At 40.1% G+C, this 18,638-nt stretch overlaps 1 protein-coding gene across 6 annotated transcripts in view; it reads left to right on the top strand.

The window, feature by feature from the left end:
• Positions 1 to 16,546: 16,546 nt before the first annotated feature.
• The window catches only part of Adck5 (aarF domain containing kinase 5), a 43,028-nt gene continuing 40,936 nt past the window's right edge, over positions 16,547 to 18,638 (top strand). For all 6 annotated transcript variants that reach the window (XR_006774598.2, XR_011224035.1, XR_006774599.2 and 3 more), the window contains exon 1: positions 16,547 to 16,674. The gene's annotated coding sequence lies outside the window, so the exon portion shown is untranslated. The remainder of the gene's footprint in view (positions 16,675 to 18,638) is intronic.

Genomic DNA, 18,638 nt, shown 5'->3' on the forward strand with positions numbered 1-18,638 from the left:
AAAAGGAATTACCGGAAAAATAGGCAGATGGATCTACAATTTCCTGACCAACAGAACCCAATGTGTAATAGTCAACAAAACAAAATCCAGCCCATCAACCGTGAAGAGCTCAGTCCCCCAGGGTACTGTGCTTGCTCCAGTACTTTTTCTCATCCTCATTTCGGACATAGACAAGAACACAACCTATAGCACTGTATCATCCTTTGCAGATGACACTAGGATCTTCATGAGAGTAGGCAACATAGAGGACACGGCGAACCTCCAGTCAGATGTAGATCAGGTCTTTCTATGGGCTACAGAAAATAATATGGTGTTTAACGAAGATAAGTTCCAGCTATGGAAAAAATGAAAATATAAAAACGGAAACCACGTACAAAACTCAGGCAAATCATAACATAGAACGAAAAGGCAATGTAAAGGACCTGGGTGTACTCATGTCGGAAGACCTTACCTTTAAAGAACACAATAAAGTAGCCGTCACAACTGCAAGAAAAATGACAGGTTGGATAACAAGAACTTTTCACGCTAGAGATGCTATACCGATGATGATACTTTTCAAAACGCTTGTGCTCTCTAGAGTGGAGTACTGCTGCACAATGACAGCACCTTTCAAAGCTGGAGAAATTACTGACCTGGAGAGCGTGCAGAGATCCTTTACTGCTAGAATCCACTCAGTAAAACATCTAAACTATTGGGACCGACTAAAGAGCCTAAAACTGTACTCCCTTGAGCGCAGGCGGGAGAGGTACATAATAATTTACACGTGGAAAATATTAGAGGGGCTGGTCCCAAACCTGCACACAGAAATAACATCACATGAGACCAGAAGACATGGCAGGATGTGCAGAATACCCCCCGTTGAAAAACAGAGGTGCAACTGGTACTCTGAGAGAGAACTCTATCAACATCAGAGGTCCGAGACTGTTCAACACGCTTCCACTACACATAAGGGGCATAACTGGCCGACCCCTCACAGTGTTCAAGAGAGAACTGGATAAGCACCTCCAAAGGATACCTGATAAACCAGGCTGTGACTCGTACGTCAGGCTGCGAGCAGCCACGTCCAACAGCCTGGTTGATCAGTCCGGCAACCAGGAGGCCTGGTCGACGACCGGGCCGCGGGGACGCTAAGCCCCGGAAGCACCTCAAGGTAACCTCAAGGTAGATAGCCAGGCCATTTTTATATAACATCTGTTATATCCTGCAATATTTAATTATCCTTTATGACTTTAGTCCTGTAGAGAATTCTATTGCGAACACAATGGTACCAAATTGAAAAACCTAGGACGAGAATTGAGGTAACAAAGTTGAAAAGATTATACACTTTTCAGAATTACCGCGCGCTCCTGCACCCGCCCAGGGTAGTGTGGGGCGTGTGTGCTCAGAGTATCAAAGTATTAAGACCAGGAATTCTGTCTAACGAAGCTGCAAGCTAAAACATAGTTATCCTATAATGTTCATCTGTAGCTTGACCCTAAATACTCGTTTATTAAACGAATTTATTGATAGAGTTCATTAGGAATCAACTTTGTTGAAGGCAGAGTTTCCAACAAATACCTTCCTGTGATTGGCTGTTGCGGGGAATGCCAACGCTTATATGAATAAAATGCAAAATAAGAAATACGTCCTTTTGCTCAATAACCTTGGTGTTGTTGTACAAAATAATAACAATTTCTGTTTTATATAAGACAGAAATTTCCTTCTAACTGAATAATGTAGACCAATAAGAGGACGGAGGCATATTGTATCGCCGATATTATTTGTGTGCGGCAACACCCTCTGATGACGTCACAAGTTAGTAGCCAGCCCATGTTTCTGTAACACTCGTTACATCCTGCAGTATTTAATTATCACTATATTAATACTTTTAAATACTTAACATTTCACTTTTAAAGTAGATTAAAGTTCAAGCAGAATGTCATAAGCAAGAACGGTGTGCTGAATAAAGATGATTTATTACGTGGCTGGAGCCTATAGCTGATCCCTTCCTGTGATTGGCTGTTGTGTGAATGTCAACAAAGAACATCTACCAATGATATGCCATTTATTATGCACTCCATACCATCTGTGGGCGGAGCTTGGAACCTCCTACCCGAGCACAACAACCCGCCTTATGGGTTGCTGTTTGGCTATTTATAGTGCGTTGGAAAAAAACTAGATGGCGTTAGTTGTATTTTGTGGGGTAATTTGTTATAGGTGTAATTTGATGTCAACAGATGGCGTAAGCTGTATCTTATGGCCACTGTTGACCAGCCAGTTGATAGTGTTCTCGTCTGCCGACAGATGGCATCAGCTGTGTTATTATTACTTCCGAATTCCCTTTTAAACACTGATCTACAAATCCCTTGGCTTATTATGATAAGGTTTTATACCATTTATGATAAGCATTAGATAACTGGAGTTCTGCAATTACTTTTATTTATCAACTGTTCAGGATATCATCATATTACGTCTGGTTAGGACGTACTGCTCTCGATTGATGAAGATTAAGCCCCCCTAGAGGTGGCACGGGCATGAATAGCCCGTAAATACTGCTCTCGTAATATTATTATTTGGGTGGGGGAACTATCAAGTGAAAGCGCCAAGCCATTACGGCTATATAGCACTCATAAGGGATCAGGATACGGATTTGGGATGGAACGGGGAAAAGAAATGGTGCCCAACCTCTTGGGCAGTCGGGGATTGAACGCGGACCTGTAGGAAACGAGACCGTCGCTCTACCGTCCAGCCCAAGTGGTTAAGCGTAATATTATTAAAACAACAATTTATACATATAATAACAGCATTTCACACTAAAAATACTTGGATATATTGAAATTTGGTAGTGAATTCCAATCTAGGAATCTCTTATGACTAAACTGTACTTTTTAATCTTTTTTATGTACTTACTACTTATTATTAAATTATTAAGTGCATACTATAATAATTAAATAAATTATTTTATTTAATATTTAAATTAAATGATAAAATAATAGATGATAATAAATCATTGTGTAGGGGGACAGGCAGCCAGTGTATATATACATGTTAGGCTTATACCAAGGTGCCACAAAGGTGCCAAATTAAAGACTGAGTGCTGCCGGGGCGGGCCCAAGGGCTGTTGGCGGCCCTGGCCAGGCTGAATATTCTTCACAGGGAGAAACAAATGAGGTTCATTTTCTGGCGAAAATGAACCTCATACTCTCTGAGCAAACTTAATTCCAAAGGGTAACGAAGGACACTACAGCCGAATTGAAAACAAATGTAAACAGATTGACCGAAACTGTGAACGCCAAGAAATCCGGACTCCACCTGCCAAAGATAAACATTTTACCTGAATAAACCTGCCAGAAACCCTTTTTTTGGAGTTAAGAGGATAGAGAGGCATAGATGAAGGGAAGTTTAGAAATGAGAAATACAGTGGGAGTTATGACAGCAGGCGGGCTGTCCGCCTTGCTGACACGAAGTCTCTGAGACGCCAGTGCTTTGACCTGCTGGCCGGGAAGGATTGGCCGGGCGACAATCCTTAACTGTTCACCCAGCAGAGAACAGGTTGTTAAATAATTTGGCGGGTCGTATTCCGGGGAAAATATTAGGATTAAAGATTTGCCCGAAACGCTATGCATGCTAGTGGCTTTACAAGAATTTAAGAACTCTTTATACAAATAAAAAAAAAAAAAAATCCGCTGACGAATCTTGTGTGCGATGAGACTTGTATTTGGCATAATTAAAATATTAACCCAAATAATTCGTTTGTTAGACAATATATGATGTTCAGATATATAATTTACTTTAGAAAGGCCTATAATGCATATAAATATTAATTTACACTCTCCTGGCGCTATACGCTAGGAATTTCAATATGGTGTTCAAATAATTTTAGGCAGAGGGTCTCTGGGTCGGTCGTTGTTGTTTTAGATTCAGCCACTCAGAACAATAAGTTCCAGTAGCACGGGCTATGGTGAGCCCGTAAGTGGAGGCTCTTTGGAACCATTATCTGTTTCAATGGCTGATACTAGAGATCTGGCGATGGATGGGGGGGGGGTCGTCATGATGGTTTTCAGCCTGGAGGGCTGGCTATACCAGTTATGGAGCTGGTGGGGTTAGTGTAGACCTCTAGGTTTTCCGTTTTTTCTTTGCCTGCGACTTTGGCTGAGCAGTGCTGTCGTTGGAGTTTGGTGACGTGGCCTCCATGAGGAAGTCTTGAACCGTGTAGGTGTCGTATTTGTGATGCGGCGGTGGAGCTCCTACTATGATTTCCTCGTCTGAGGAGTCCGTAACCTCCGTAATGGGCGTTTTTGTCTTTCGCCTCGCAGCCTTAAGTAGGCTTAGGTGTCGTTGATTGGTGGTTGTAGGTATTTCAGGAGCGCTGGTGGTGCTGTTATCGTTTGTAGACAGCACGTCTTCTAGCGCGGCTGCTGAGATAGCGATGGTAGGAGTGTTGGGAGCTGGAGAAGGAATTACCTCTGTTTGTGTCGCCCGGGTCATGGGCGGTTCTGGAGTTGCTGTTGAAGTTGACCGCATGGTCGTCCTGGTGGTAGTCTCCGGAGTGGTAGAGGAGGCAGTGAGATTTACGCTAGTGGCTATGATAGGGGGCCAGACCATTGTGTATGTATAATGCGTTTAGTTCACTGACAAAGCGTTGGTTGTCTGGTCCTGCAAGCCTTTCCGCTAGTCTAATAAGACCAGGGATAATGCCTGCACGTGATGCAGGGGGCTGTGAAGGAGCCTGTGGGACCTTGGGTCCCCAATGAGAAGGCTGTGTCGCCTGCTGGGAGGAGCCACATGTTGGTAGGACCGGAAAATCTTCTGGTCGACTAGTGAGAGCTAAGGTGGTGGGTTGAACGCTTGGGGCTCTGGTCGAGGAGGTAGAAGGGTTGTTTCTCTTGACTTTAACCTGGGCCTTGATGGTTTCCTGTCTGCAGGGGCAGCGGTAGGAAATTGCGGGGTGATTGCTATCACAGAGCAAACAGCGATGGACTTTTGCCTTGCATATGGAGTAGTGATGGTCCAGTGCGCACAGGCTGCACCTCTGGACAGGGTGCTGACACTTATTGGTCGGGTGAGAGAGCTCGTAGCACTTAAAGCACTGCTGGATCTCATGGTATCGTTCCTTTTTTATTTGGTGGGGTGGTATTTTTAGGCCGAAGCAGTAGAATCCTTGTGTGGCAGCTTGGGTGGCCGCAGCTATGGTGGTGAACGTAATCTTCATTGATGTTTTGTCGGTGTTGCAGAACTCTAGGTTGAATACCGACAGGTTTGGATTTTCGTCCTCAATATTGTCATTGATATGATGTTGAGGTCGGTCAGCGATCCACTGGCTGGTCCTGCTGGTAAAAACAGTTCTTCCGGCCAGGAACTGACGTGGGAAGTGAGGATGTAGGTAGCGCTCTTTACGAAGAATGGCATCGTTAGTGAGGAGTTTTTCTAGCTCCTCTTCGCATGAAAAGAAGAGCACAATATCTTCACCTTCCTGACTAATGTCAGCGGGTTCGAGGCCAGTAACGTCCTTCAGGACCTTTAAAATATTGCTTCTCCCGATAGCATGACCGTCAAGTGGAGTAGCTCTGACCTTAAGACGTTTGGGTCGCATTCATTGTGACCACACTGCTCCTTGTGGTGTGTTGGCGGGAGATGTCTTCCCCGTCCGGACGGGTGGGTCGGTTGGTCGCTAACGGCTCATTGACTACAGTGGTGCCAGATTAGGCTACAAATAGCGAATTGGGCTACTTTTGAGAGCCCCGTGCTCCAAAATTTTTTATTTCGCTACTTGCTACTTTTTGGGCTAATTTAAAAGCAAGATGTGATAATTTGGGCTATTATTGTTAAGAATGTGCAATTGTGAGTTACATGAAAGTAACTAAGCTATAAATAATTGTAATTAATAATAATTGTAAATATTAATTAATATTAAATAATATTATTTAATAAATTAGTCCCAATTCTGCTGACCAAGATATTGACTAGACCTAGAATCAGTTCACTTAAAGATATAATCACTGGAGCACTAACTCTGGACAGAAGAGCCTCCAATGGCAACAGGTGGACCCATTGTGCGATAAACACCATCAATACGTTCGATATAACAAACACAGTCACTGAGAGGGGTGTCGACGAAATACATGCAGACTTTGTTATGCAAGCCCCTTGGGAATCTCCGCCAGCACACTTTAAGATTATGGCTCTTGAAGGAAAGAAGAACCAGACAAATCCTCATCTGCTACGTAACATTGCACAGATGCATATAGAAGCAAACATGGCATCCGACAGCTTCACTTACTTCACGGATGGATCAGTAGACCAGCAGGGACAAGAAACCGGAGCTGCAGTTAAAGCAGGAAACTCTGTAAATAGTTGGAGGCTCTCAAATGGGTGTTCGACTTTACAAACAGAGATGCTAGCCATTCAAAAGGCTTCGGAACATGCTCTTGCTGAACACCGACAACATGTTATCATACATACAGATTCGAGAACCGCCATTGAAACCTTGCAACAAGAACATATGTGATAACATCCATCTGATCACAAATGTCATATCATTAATCCAAACACTCAAACGACAAGGCCGACGGGTACTTATCAACTGGGTGCCAAGTCATGTGGGAATAATAGGAAATGACATTACAGACGAAGCTGCAAAACTTGCAACTAAGAGAAGAAATGTAGACATTTACATACCACAGAGTCTATCACAGATGAAGAAAGTGATTCGAAACAGAGCAATGCAAAAGATGTACAGTGACCACAACACAGCAGTTGCAACATCAGGATCTGTGGGTTGGTACAAGAATTCAACCAACTACGAACCACTTAGTTTGATGAAAGAGAGCAGTAGAGCAACAGAAGTGCACTTACATCGCATCAGGCTTGGATACCCATGTGCATGGGAAATAGGCTTACAGGTTCCGGAAGATGAGAGGAAATGTCAACACTGTGGAGAAATGCCCGACAGACCATTGGAACATTATCTAACACAGTGCACAGTTACAAACCCATTAAGATTTCAACTTAGATTCAACAGAGCAGAAGTTGTTAAACACATATGGCAAAATCTTACTGAAGCGACCATACGAGTCATAAATACTCATCCTCCGCCCAAGTAAAACAGAAACAAGCAACACTTAGTGGGCCAGCCAGAGGCTTAGGGCCCGCGCAGGTTTATCCCTGCAAAAAAAAAAAGTCCCAATTCAATGCAGAGTTTTCTTCCAAGCACAAAAACTTGTAAATATAAATACAAGATAATAGATAGATCGATAAATAAATAAACTTTCAAATATTGCACCAAGTAATGGCGAGAGGAAAAAACTAGACAGTATACATTACATTTAAAATTAATAATGGATGAATGGTAATAAATTGGTGTATGTTTGTTTGTATACCAGACAAAGTCCATTTAATTACAGAATTTAGCCATTTTGTGTAACAACTTTTATATCTCATATTATTAATTATAACAGTAATCGAAAAAAGTCATAGTTTGTATATACAAGAGATGAAACAGCGAGCCATGAGCTAGAGCGATGTGCTGAGTCCATTAGGAGGCCGAGCTTCCAGAAATACCTTCCTGTGATTGGCTGTTGTGGGGAATACCAACACTCTTTTATGAATAAAATTTTAACTAAGAAATAGGTCTTTGTGCACAACAACAAGGTTGTTGTGCACAAAGAACTACAATTTCTGTTTTGCACCTGACAGAATTCTCCATCTAACTGAATAATTTACTCGAATAAGAGGGCAGAGAAGTGTATCATTATTTGTGTCAAGGCAACCCCCACTGATGACGTCTCAAGTTAGGTAGTCAGACCATTTTTATATAACATCTGTTATATCCTGCAATATTTAATTATCCTTTATGACTTTAGTCCTGTAGAGAATTCTATTGCGAACACAATGATACCAAATTGAAAAACCTAGGACGAGAATTGAGGTAACAAAGTTGAAAAGATTAGAACTTGGAAAACTATCTCTAGTATCCTAGGAACTAAACAACACTCACATAACCAAATAAAACTCTACAAGGATGGGGGTATACCGTCAACTGACTTAGAAATGGCAAATGAATTTAATAGTTTCTTTTCATCGGTTGGTGCTAATCTTACCAGTACAATCCCACAGACTCAGACACATATTAACACATATCTCTCAGGCAGCTATCCAAACTCTCTTCTCCTTTCACCAATCAGCCCGGCAGATGTTGTGTCCATCATACATTCTCTAAAAACCAAGGCAGGGAACACCAGTGAAATTCCGTCCATTGTGTACAAGAGAGCCTCCCATGCCCTTGCCCCACCCATAGCACTACTGTTCAACAAATCTATAGAGTGTCACACCTTCCCTGATATCCTCAAAAAAGCAAGAGTAACGCCAGTCCATAAAGGAGGCAATCCGGCGGACATAAACAATTATAGACCAATATCAAATCTACCCATTCTATCAAAAATATTTGAAAAAATTATTTACAAACAGCTCTATTCCTACCTCGTAAAATTCGACATACTCAGCCCCTGCCAGTTTGGCTTCCGGTCCCAAAAGAGCACCAATGATGCAATCATTAGTCTCCTTGACATTATCTACTCAGCCCTTGACAAAAATGAGTTTCTGATTGGACTCTTCATTGACCTAAGAAAAGCCTTTGATACTGTTAATCACAACTACCTCTTACTTAAACTCCAGCATTATGGAATCCGAGGCCTTGCCCTTGACTACATCCGATCCTATCTTAGTGACAGACACCAATATGTAACCATCAATGATACAACTTCTTCCACTCTACCAATTACCGTTGGAGTGCCACAGGGCAGCATCTTAGGACCTCTTCTATTTCTTATATATATAAACGATCTGCCTAATGTCTCTAATATTCTCAAACCTATATTGTTTGCTGACGATACTACCCTTATCTACTCAAACCTCAACCCACATACACTAAATAATGTTGTGAATAATGAATTAAAAAAAGTCCACTTATGGATGTCAACGAACAAACTAACATTAAACATCGAAAAGACTTACTACATCTTATTTGGAAGCAAATCATCAAATGCAATTCAGCTACAGATAGACAACATTAACATCAGTAATAAAAATGATGGCAAGTTTCTTGGCCTATTCCTAGACAAGAGACTCAACTTCAGCACCCACATTCAACACATAACTAAGAAAGTCTCTAAGACAGTTGGTATACTCTCCAAAATCAGATATTATGTTCCTAACTCTGCTCTCCTCTCACTATATTATGCACTAATCTACCCCTATCTTAATTATGGTATCTGTGCATGGGAGTCTACCACTGCAAACCACCTTAAGCCCATCATCACACAGCAAAAATCTGCTATCAGAATAATAACTAGCTCTGCTTTCAGACAACACTCAGCTCCCTTGTTTAAATCCCTAAACTTGTTAAATATTAACTCCCTCCACACATTCTCTTGTGTCAACTACATTTACAAAACCCTGTTCTTAAATGCAAACCATGCTCTGAAACTCTCCCTGGACAGATGTAATAGGACCCATTATCACCACACCAGAAATAAATATATCTTTGATATCCCCAGGGTCAAACTTAATCTGTGTAAACACTCTATGCAAATTAAGGGACCTAGTCTATGGAACTCACTCCCTAGTGAATTGAAAAACTGTAAAACTTTTGCCTTATTTAAAAGCAAAACCAAAAAGTACCTAACTTCATCTATTTAGTTTCCTACACTGAGCTTTAAATTTGCTCTGTACCTAGTGTTACCCAATCTCCTAATTTTTATGTAATATCAAACAACCTTATCATTGTGTTCATTGCTGTCTTCTTTTATGTGCTAGCCATATGCTGTATTGTGACTACCAATTTTTGTCAACTACCATCCAAGCTGTCATTGCAATCAATCTTATATTGTTTCTGCTGTATTGTGCCTACCAATTTGTTGTCAACTACCATTTTAAGCTGTCATTGCAATCAATCATAGCTACCTATGTGCTTTAATATACTGTACCTATAATTTTCTCTCATCTTCTTTTTTTTTCATTCCATGTAATCTGTTATCATTTTTTTGTCTATAAATTTTGCAAGTATTTACCTCCTTAAAATTTTCTTAGATTAAGGACCTGCCCGAAACGCTGCGCGTGCTAGTGGCTTTACAAGACTGTAATTACCATATTTGTATCCTCACATTCCTTATGTACATTCTTGTATATGCATAAATAAAATAAAATAAAATAAATTATACACTTTTCAGAATTACCGCGCGCTCCTGCACCCGCCCAGGGTAGTGTGGGGCGTGTGTGCTCAGAGTATCAAAGTATTAAGACCAGGAATTCTGTCTAACGAAGCTGCAAGCTAAAACATAGTTATCCTATAATGTTCATCTGTAGCTTGACCCTAAATACTCGTTTATTAAACGAATTTATTGATAGAGTTCATTAGGAATCAACTTTGTTGAAGGCAGAGTTTCCAACAAATACCTTCCTGTGATTGGCTGTTGCTGGGATTGCCAACGCTTATATGAATAAAATGCAAAATAAGAAATACGTCCTTTTGCTCAATAACCTTGGTGTTGTTGTACAAAATAATAACAATTTCTGTTTTATATAAGACAGAAATTTCCATCTAACTGAATAATGTAGACCAATAAGAGGACGGAGGCATATTGTATCGCCGATATTATTTGTGTGAGGCAACACCCTCTGATGACGTCACAAGTTAGTAGCCAGCCCATGTTTCTGTAACACTCGTTACATCCTGCAGTATTTAATTATCACTATGTTAATACTTTTAAATACTTAACATTTTACTTTTAAAGTAGATTAAAGTTGAAGCAGAATGTCATAAGCAAGGATGGTGTGCTGAATAAAGATGATTTATTACGTGGCTGGAGCCTTTAGCTGATCCCTTCCTGTGATTGGCTGTTGTGTGAATGTCAACAAAGAACATCTACCAATGATATGCCATTTATTATGCACCCCATACCATCTGTGGGCTGAGCTTGGAACCTCCTACCCGAGCACAACAACCCGCCTTATGGGTTGCTGTTTGGCTATTTATAGTGCGTTGGAAAAAAACTAGATGGCGTTAGTTGTATTTTGTGGGGTAATTTGTTATAGGTGTAATTTGATGTCAACAGATGGCGTAAGCTGTATCTTATGGCCACTGTTGACCAGCCAGTTGATAGTGTTCTCGTCTGCCGACAGATGGCATTAGCTGTATTATTATTACTTCCGAATTCCCTTTTAAACACTGATCTACAAATCCCTTGGCTTATGATAAGGTTTTATACCATTTATGATAAGTATTAGATAACTGGAGTTCCGCAATTACTTTTATTTATCAACTGTTCAGGATATCATCATATTACGTCTGGTTAGGACGTACTGCTCTCGATTGATGAAGATTAAGCCACCCAAGAGGTGGCACGGGCATGAATAGCCCGTGAATACTGCTCTCGTAATATTATTCAGGGGGGTGGGGGAACTATCAAGTGAAAGCGCCAAGTTATTACTATATAGCACTTGGAAGGGATCAGGATACGGATTTGGGATGGAACGGGGGAAAGGAATGGTGCCCAACCTCTTGGGCGGTCGGGGATTGAACGCGGACTTGTAGGAAACGAGACCGTCGCTCTACCGTCCAGCCCAAGTGGTTAAGCGTAATATTATTAAAAGGACAATTTATGCATATAATAACAGCATTTCACACTAAAAATACTTGGATATATTGAAATTTGGTAGTGAATTCCAATCTAGGAATCTCCTATGACTAAACTGTACTTTTTAATCAATTTTATGTACTTACTACTTATTATTAAATTATTTAGTACTTACTATAGTAATTAAATATATTATTTTATTTAATATTTAAATTAAATTATAAAATAATAGGTAATAATAAAGTATTGTGTAGGGGGACAGGCAGCCAGTGTATATATACATATTAGGCTTATACCAAGGTCCCACAATGGTGCCACAAAGGTGCCAAATTAAAGACTGGGTGCTGCCAGGGTGGGCCCAAGTGCTGCTGGCGGCCCTGGTCAGGCTGAACTTCCGCGCCCTTATAATCAACATTGTTTAATAACCTTCACAGGGAGTGACAAATGAGGTTCATTTTCTGGCGAAAATGATCCTCATACTCTCTGACCAAACTAAATTCCAAAGGGTAACGAAGGACACTACAGCCGAATTGAAAACAAAGGTAAACAGATTGATCGAAACTGTGAACGCCAAGAAATCCGGACTCCACCTGCCAAAGATTATTAGGGAATACAAACCTGGGTATGTGTATGGAAATGTCAAGACACACAAGCCTGGAAACCCACTTCGGCCAATCATCAGGCCGATGACCCACACCCACGTACAGACTGGCGAAGCGACTCAACGGCTTGCTGACTCCATATGTACCTTGTGCTTTCAGCCTGAAGTCTCCAAAGGAATTTGTTGACTTACTGCGGGGAGCACGGGCCACAGGGATAAGAGCCTCGTTGGACGAAGAATCACTGTTTACCAACGTACCTGTGGATGAAACAATCGGGATGATAGCAGACAGAGTGTATCGTGATCTGGCCTGTACTCCTCTTGACATACTAGAAAACATTCTAAGGAAACTACTCCAAGCTTGTACTAAAGAGGCACCCTTCTTGAGCTCGGATGGGCACATGTATAAGCAAGTAGATGGGGTCGCCATGGGTTCTCCCCTATGTATCCTGTTTGCGAACTTCTACATGGGTACCATCGAACAGAAGGTCTGAGTTGATATGAACTTGAAACCTGCCATATACTGCAGGTATGTTGACGTAATTTTTGCACAGGGACCTGATGTCAGACGTCTGCAGGAGCTGAAGGAGGCATTCAAGCGGAATTCCGTGTTGAGTTTCACTTACGAGATGGAGGAGGATGGGAAGCTGCCCATTCTAGATGTAACAGCCATGGAAAGGAGCGGTTTCCACACTGCAGTCTACACTAAGAAAACAAACATAGGAATGTACCTCAATGCCAACAGTGACTGCCCAGACAAGTACAAGAGTACCTGTCATCTGTACTGTTCCAAGGGAATAGGAGTGTAATGAGAGATTTTGAACTTGGCACTCCACAGGGAGGTGTCCTCAGTCCTACTCTGTTCAATGTGTTAATCAATGCACTTTTAAACTCAGTAACTAGGAGACCCAGCGAACACATCATTAGCTATGCGGATGATATACTGATCCACTCTAATAGGTATACCAACACCCAAAATGTTCTGAACTCTGTATTGCACACATGTCAGGAACTAGGCTTGGTCATCTCAGTAGAGAAAACAAAGATCCTGAACCGACGCCCACCCAGACGAGGTGGGGCCGTTCGCAAAATAAATAAATAAATAAAATAAATGTTTATTTAGGTAAGGTACATACATACAAGAGATTTTACAAAGTTTGTTGGATTAATAGATAGAGCTAGTACATACAATGCCTAAAGCCACTATTACGCAAAGCGTTTCGGGCAGGAAAAACATTAATGACTAAAGCAGTTGCATGAGGCATGATGGCTCTCTGCTCGACTATGTAACCAGATACAAATACCTTGGTCTTGAAGTTCCACTGTACCGCAATGTTGTAGCCAGACTGGGTCGCCAATGTAGAGAGAGGCTCCGTGCTCTCAAGGCTGTGGCAGGTCCAAGCTATGGTGCAAATGTGAGAATTGTCAAAATGATGTATCTTTCATATATTAAGTCTCTGATTGATTATGCTGCACCCATGCTTGCTCTAGTGCCTGAGAGAATGCTTGGAGGGCTGGAAAAGATGCAAAACGAAGCCATGAGGATTATCCTCGGATGCCCCCGTACAACTAAATTACTAAACATGAGGAAGAAACTGAATATTTCATGTGTAAGTGATCGTATCACTGAAATTAATGTTTTAATTGGTATCAAGATGCTTAGGCTAACCCACCCTAACCCCTGCAATGAAGCCCTCCAAGCCTTCTTCCTTGAAGATCAGCATCCCTCCAAATGGATTGCCGTAACTGCCAATGTGCTCAGAATGTATAACTAATGTATAACTTTCATCACCCCTACCAAGAGAGACATCAACAACACTTTCCTGCCCCATGGGAGATAACTCCTTTCCAAATTACTGTACCCCCCTTTCCCAGCCAAGAAGCTGATTAAAGAACAAGCCTTGCTTCGACAAGAAGCAAAGTACAATGCCTTAAGCCAAATTGATATTTTAGTCAGAGAGCGCTCCCTTTCCCAGATTATTTACACTGATGGATCCTTGCATCAGTCCTATGGTGCAGCTGGAAGTGCAGTTGTTGTGACAGGGAGAGATGGTTCCTTCTCCCATGAGTGTGGAGCGCGTCTAAGTAACTGGGCCTCCACTCTTCAAACAGAATTGGTTGCCATAATCCTTGCACTCGAGTGCGTATATGAATCCAAAGTTGACACGCTAATTGTAAGTGACTCCTTGCCATCCTTGACTACCCTCAGTTACCTAAGGCATAACTGTGACGTGCTTATCTCTGAAGCCAGACACAGATATAATGAAATAATCAATGATGGAGTTAGAGTTTGTCTCCTGTGGATTCCTTCCCATATTGGTCTCCTAATGCATGATAGAACTGATGAGTTGGCCAAGACTTTTGCTCGTAAAGAGGGAATTGATTACCAACTTGGACTGCCTTTAAGCAGCCTGAGGGCAGCAATATCCCAGGAACATCAATTAAATTTTGGAGACTTGAGGCAAAGTGAAATTCACACCAGTTACTCCATCTATCATCATTCTATTATGCAGGAAGAACCGCACGTCTATGGGTCATCCAATAATGTTAGCAGACTTCTAGATCTTACCACTGCTAGGCTTAGGCTCGGCTACAAGTACCTTTGGGAATTTGTAACATCTGCTGATGTAGATTTGACTAAATGTAAACTCTGTCAGCAGAACTACTCGCATACTTTGCGTCATTATATAATGGAATGTGAAAAAATCGCGGAATTTAGAGATAACACCATCAATAGTGTCCAAGAAATGTGTAAGTACTTCATTCATAATGATGTGCTGCCCGAAATCTTAGCGAAGTATTCAAAATTTGCTTACTGTAGGTAATGCATGCACATGACTGTAAAGCTGCCGCCCAGTTGGGTGGGTGTGGAGCACATGACTGTAAAGCTGCCGCCCAGTTGGGTGAGTGTGCAGCAAGACTAGTAACTGTGTGACTCACTATAGATGTATAGTGTCTTGTATAGTGACTGTTGTGAGCCTCTTGTTGATCACTTGTGATACAAAGATTATTGATGTATGTATTTGTGTGGGTGATTAGATATGTATGTGTATGTATATATGTATACGTATATATATATTTGTACATGTACGTATGAGAATGTGTACATGTATATATAACATTAATAGTTTTGTAACTCAAAATTCAAATTCAAATGTTTATTCAGGTAAAGTACATACATACAAGGGGTGAAACAAACATTAATGAATTTATAGATAGAGCTAGTACATACAATGCCTAAAGCCACTATTACGCAAAGCGTTTCGGGCAGGAAAAACACTAAAGACTAAAACTTAATACTAATTGAGATTAAAGTATAAAATGTGTTGAGAAAATATAAAAATAAAAAAGGGGGGAACATGGCAGGAAAACAGCAAAAATACAATTTGGTCGACAAACAACATTGTTTAAAAATAACAGACATGGGTTGACATTATAGGGGTAAGGTAGGTTACAGGGAGTTAATTAGGTAGTGCTTAGTTTTTATCTTAAACTGGTTGAGAGAGGTACAGTCTTTAACATGATTGGGAAGGTCATTCCACATTCTGGGTACCTTGATTTGTAGAGCATTTCTAGTTTGATTAAGTCGTACTCTTGGAATACCAAAAAGGTATTTGTTTCTGGTGTGGTGCTCATGGGTTCTGTTACAACCTTCAATGAAGCTTTTAAGGTCAGGATTGGCATTACAGTTCAGCGTTTTATATATATATATATATATATATATATATATATATATATATATATATATATATATATATATATAATACACATGAGAGGATGTGCAGTGACTTAATATCTAACATATTCAGAGATTTGAGTAGGGTACCGAGTACCAAATAGCGTCAAAAATTGTTATTTGCTGAGCTAAACGAACTAGAGGGTTCAGTTCCTGAACCGATTATGTGCCTCTGTAATCCTTTACACCACCGCCCACGGGATGGGTATGGGGTGCATAATAAAGAAAGAAATTGAAATTGAATTATGATAATCATCTTTGTACCTTATATGTAACTCCTTTTTTTGTAACAAAGTTTAAATAAAACAAATATATATGTATATACACAAAAAAATAAGGGTGGTAGAAGAAAATATTATAGTGTTCAGTGAGAATCCACAAGATCCTCTGAATACTCTTTATTTTCTTCTCCGAGGCCATGGGTCCCTACAATTCCATCAGAGGTGGTACCCCTATTTATATACATATATATATATATATATATATATATATATATATATATATATATATATATATATATATATATATATATATATATATATACAATATATATATATATATATATAATATTATTGTATATATACAATATATATGTGTACCGAACCGAAGTTATATGAAAGGGTTATGTACGAACCAACTACTTTACCCAACCTGCTGCCCCTCGCGCCCAGGCCAAAAAGTAATCGTTAAGTAATCGTTAACACCGCAGTTTGTGGCCAGTGACGGTAAGTAACACATAAGTAGTGTCCTGGGACATGTTAATAGTTGTGCCACCTTGGGTAGTGAGGGAGCTAATGTGTGTGTGTGTGTGTGTGTTGAGAGCCATGCCTACTGCAAGCATACCTCTTGTACCACCTCTACCCCCCGTCAGTATTGACGCCACAATAACATTTTGTAACCTCTTGAATTTTGTAACTTGCTTAGCTAAATGAATTATGGGGTTCAGTCCCTGAGCTCATTATGTGCCTCTGTAACCCTTTCCATTACCGCCCACAAGATGGGTATGGGGTGCATAATAAATGAACTACACTTCTTTTTGTCCTACACTTTTATATTTATGATTTGCGATCCAGTTTTAACCAAAATCATCAGGACAAATGTGGGGGCTTTGACAAGCCGCCAGCTTCCTGTCCTCGTCGAGGCCACTAGTGCCCTTAGGTAAATTCAGGTAAATTACGGTTCATGTTCGGCTGGTCTTATAAACGTTTTTAAATATTCTTTTGTGACATGTCACTAAGAATTAAACTTAAGAGCTAACAGAAGCTTAATGTGAATTGGTTGTCACTGAGAACATTTGTAAGACAAACAACATTATGTTGAGAACGTCTTGCCCAACCTTAAGAATTGTGGCTAGGTGCTGCTTTGGAAAATGAACCTTTGTGATATATCTTGATAATTATAGTACTTGTACAGTGAATCTTTGTTATGTATCTTGTAACTGGGTGGGTGTGGAGTTAGTTTAGTTTAGTTCATTTATTATGTACCCCATACCCATCTTGTGGGCGGTAGTGGAAAGGGTTACAGAGGCACATAATGGGCTCAAGGACTGAACCCCACAGTTCATTTAGTTAAGCAAGTTACAATCTTGATGAGCTAGTTACAACATTCAATATAAGTTGTCACACCAACAATGGGTTCGAGATCGACTACAAGTACAATTTCTAAATTAAGAAACTGACATATTTGGAGAGCTAGTGTCACAATTTATATATGTTTGTCCTGCACACTGCCCCCCATCCAGTGGGTAGCGGTGTGGAGCAAGACTAGTAACTGTGTGATTCACCATAGATATAAAGCGCCTTGTATAGTGACTGTTGACTGTGTTGTGAGCCTCGTGTTGAATCACGTGATATACAGTACATATCAATAATCGTTTTATATATATTTGTGTAAATGATTGTATATACATGTGTATGTAACATCAACAATTGTGTAACTAGCTTCACAAGATTGTTACTTGCTTAGCTAAACGAACTAAGGGGTTCCGTTCCTGAACCCATCATATGTCTCTGTAACCATATCCACTGGTGCCCATGGGATGGGTATGGGGTGCATAATAAAGAAATTGAAATTAAATTGTTCTTAACATTAATATCTGCATTTTGCAGTTAATTACAGTACAGTAACTAGGAAAGTCATTCATTGTAAAATCAGGAATTTACTGTGAATGCTACTTAGGCCAAATCCAAAATTTTAATTGTATTGTATAGTACAGTATTTCTGATTCTCCTCACTTTGATTGGTTTATTTAACTGAAGTTGGAGAAGAAAGATGTTTTCTCTATTGATTGTTAAAATAAAACATGGCAAGACTCGCGATAACATTCGGTAAAAAAGATTTCGTAAATACAGTATAGTTTTATGTTGGTTTGGGTGTTGGAATCTTTATTAATTGGTAGTTTAAATCTTGTCCCTATTACCTACATACTTTAACATGACATAACACAATTTAGTGTAAATTGTTGTTTTGAATAATGAGTTTTACTTAGCCTGATACAGTACTGTATTTGACTTTACATAAAAGGACTACACTAAAAAGACTGATATATTAGCTAGGTGTTATTTGCTTAATAACTTAATGTTGGAAACTGCTAAATAAGTACAGTACGAGTACTGTACAGTATACTGTAATGCTGTGTAATCCTTCATGATATATATCGGTAATACTTATTATAAAGTTCTAATATTTT

This window comes from Procambarus clarkii, chromosome 69 (assembly GCF_040958095.1).
Source record: "Procambarus clarkii isolate CNS0578487 chromosome 69, FALCON_Pclarkii_2.0, whole genome shotgun sequence".
Lineage (NCBI taxonomy): Eukaryota > Metazoa > Arthropoda > Malacostraca > Decapoda > Cambaridae > Procambarus > Procambarus clarkii.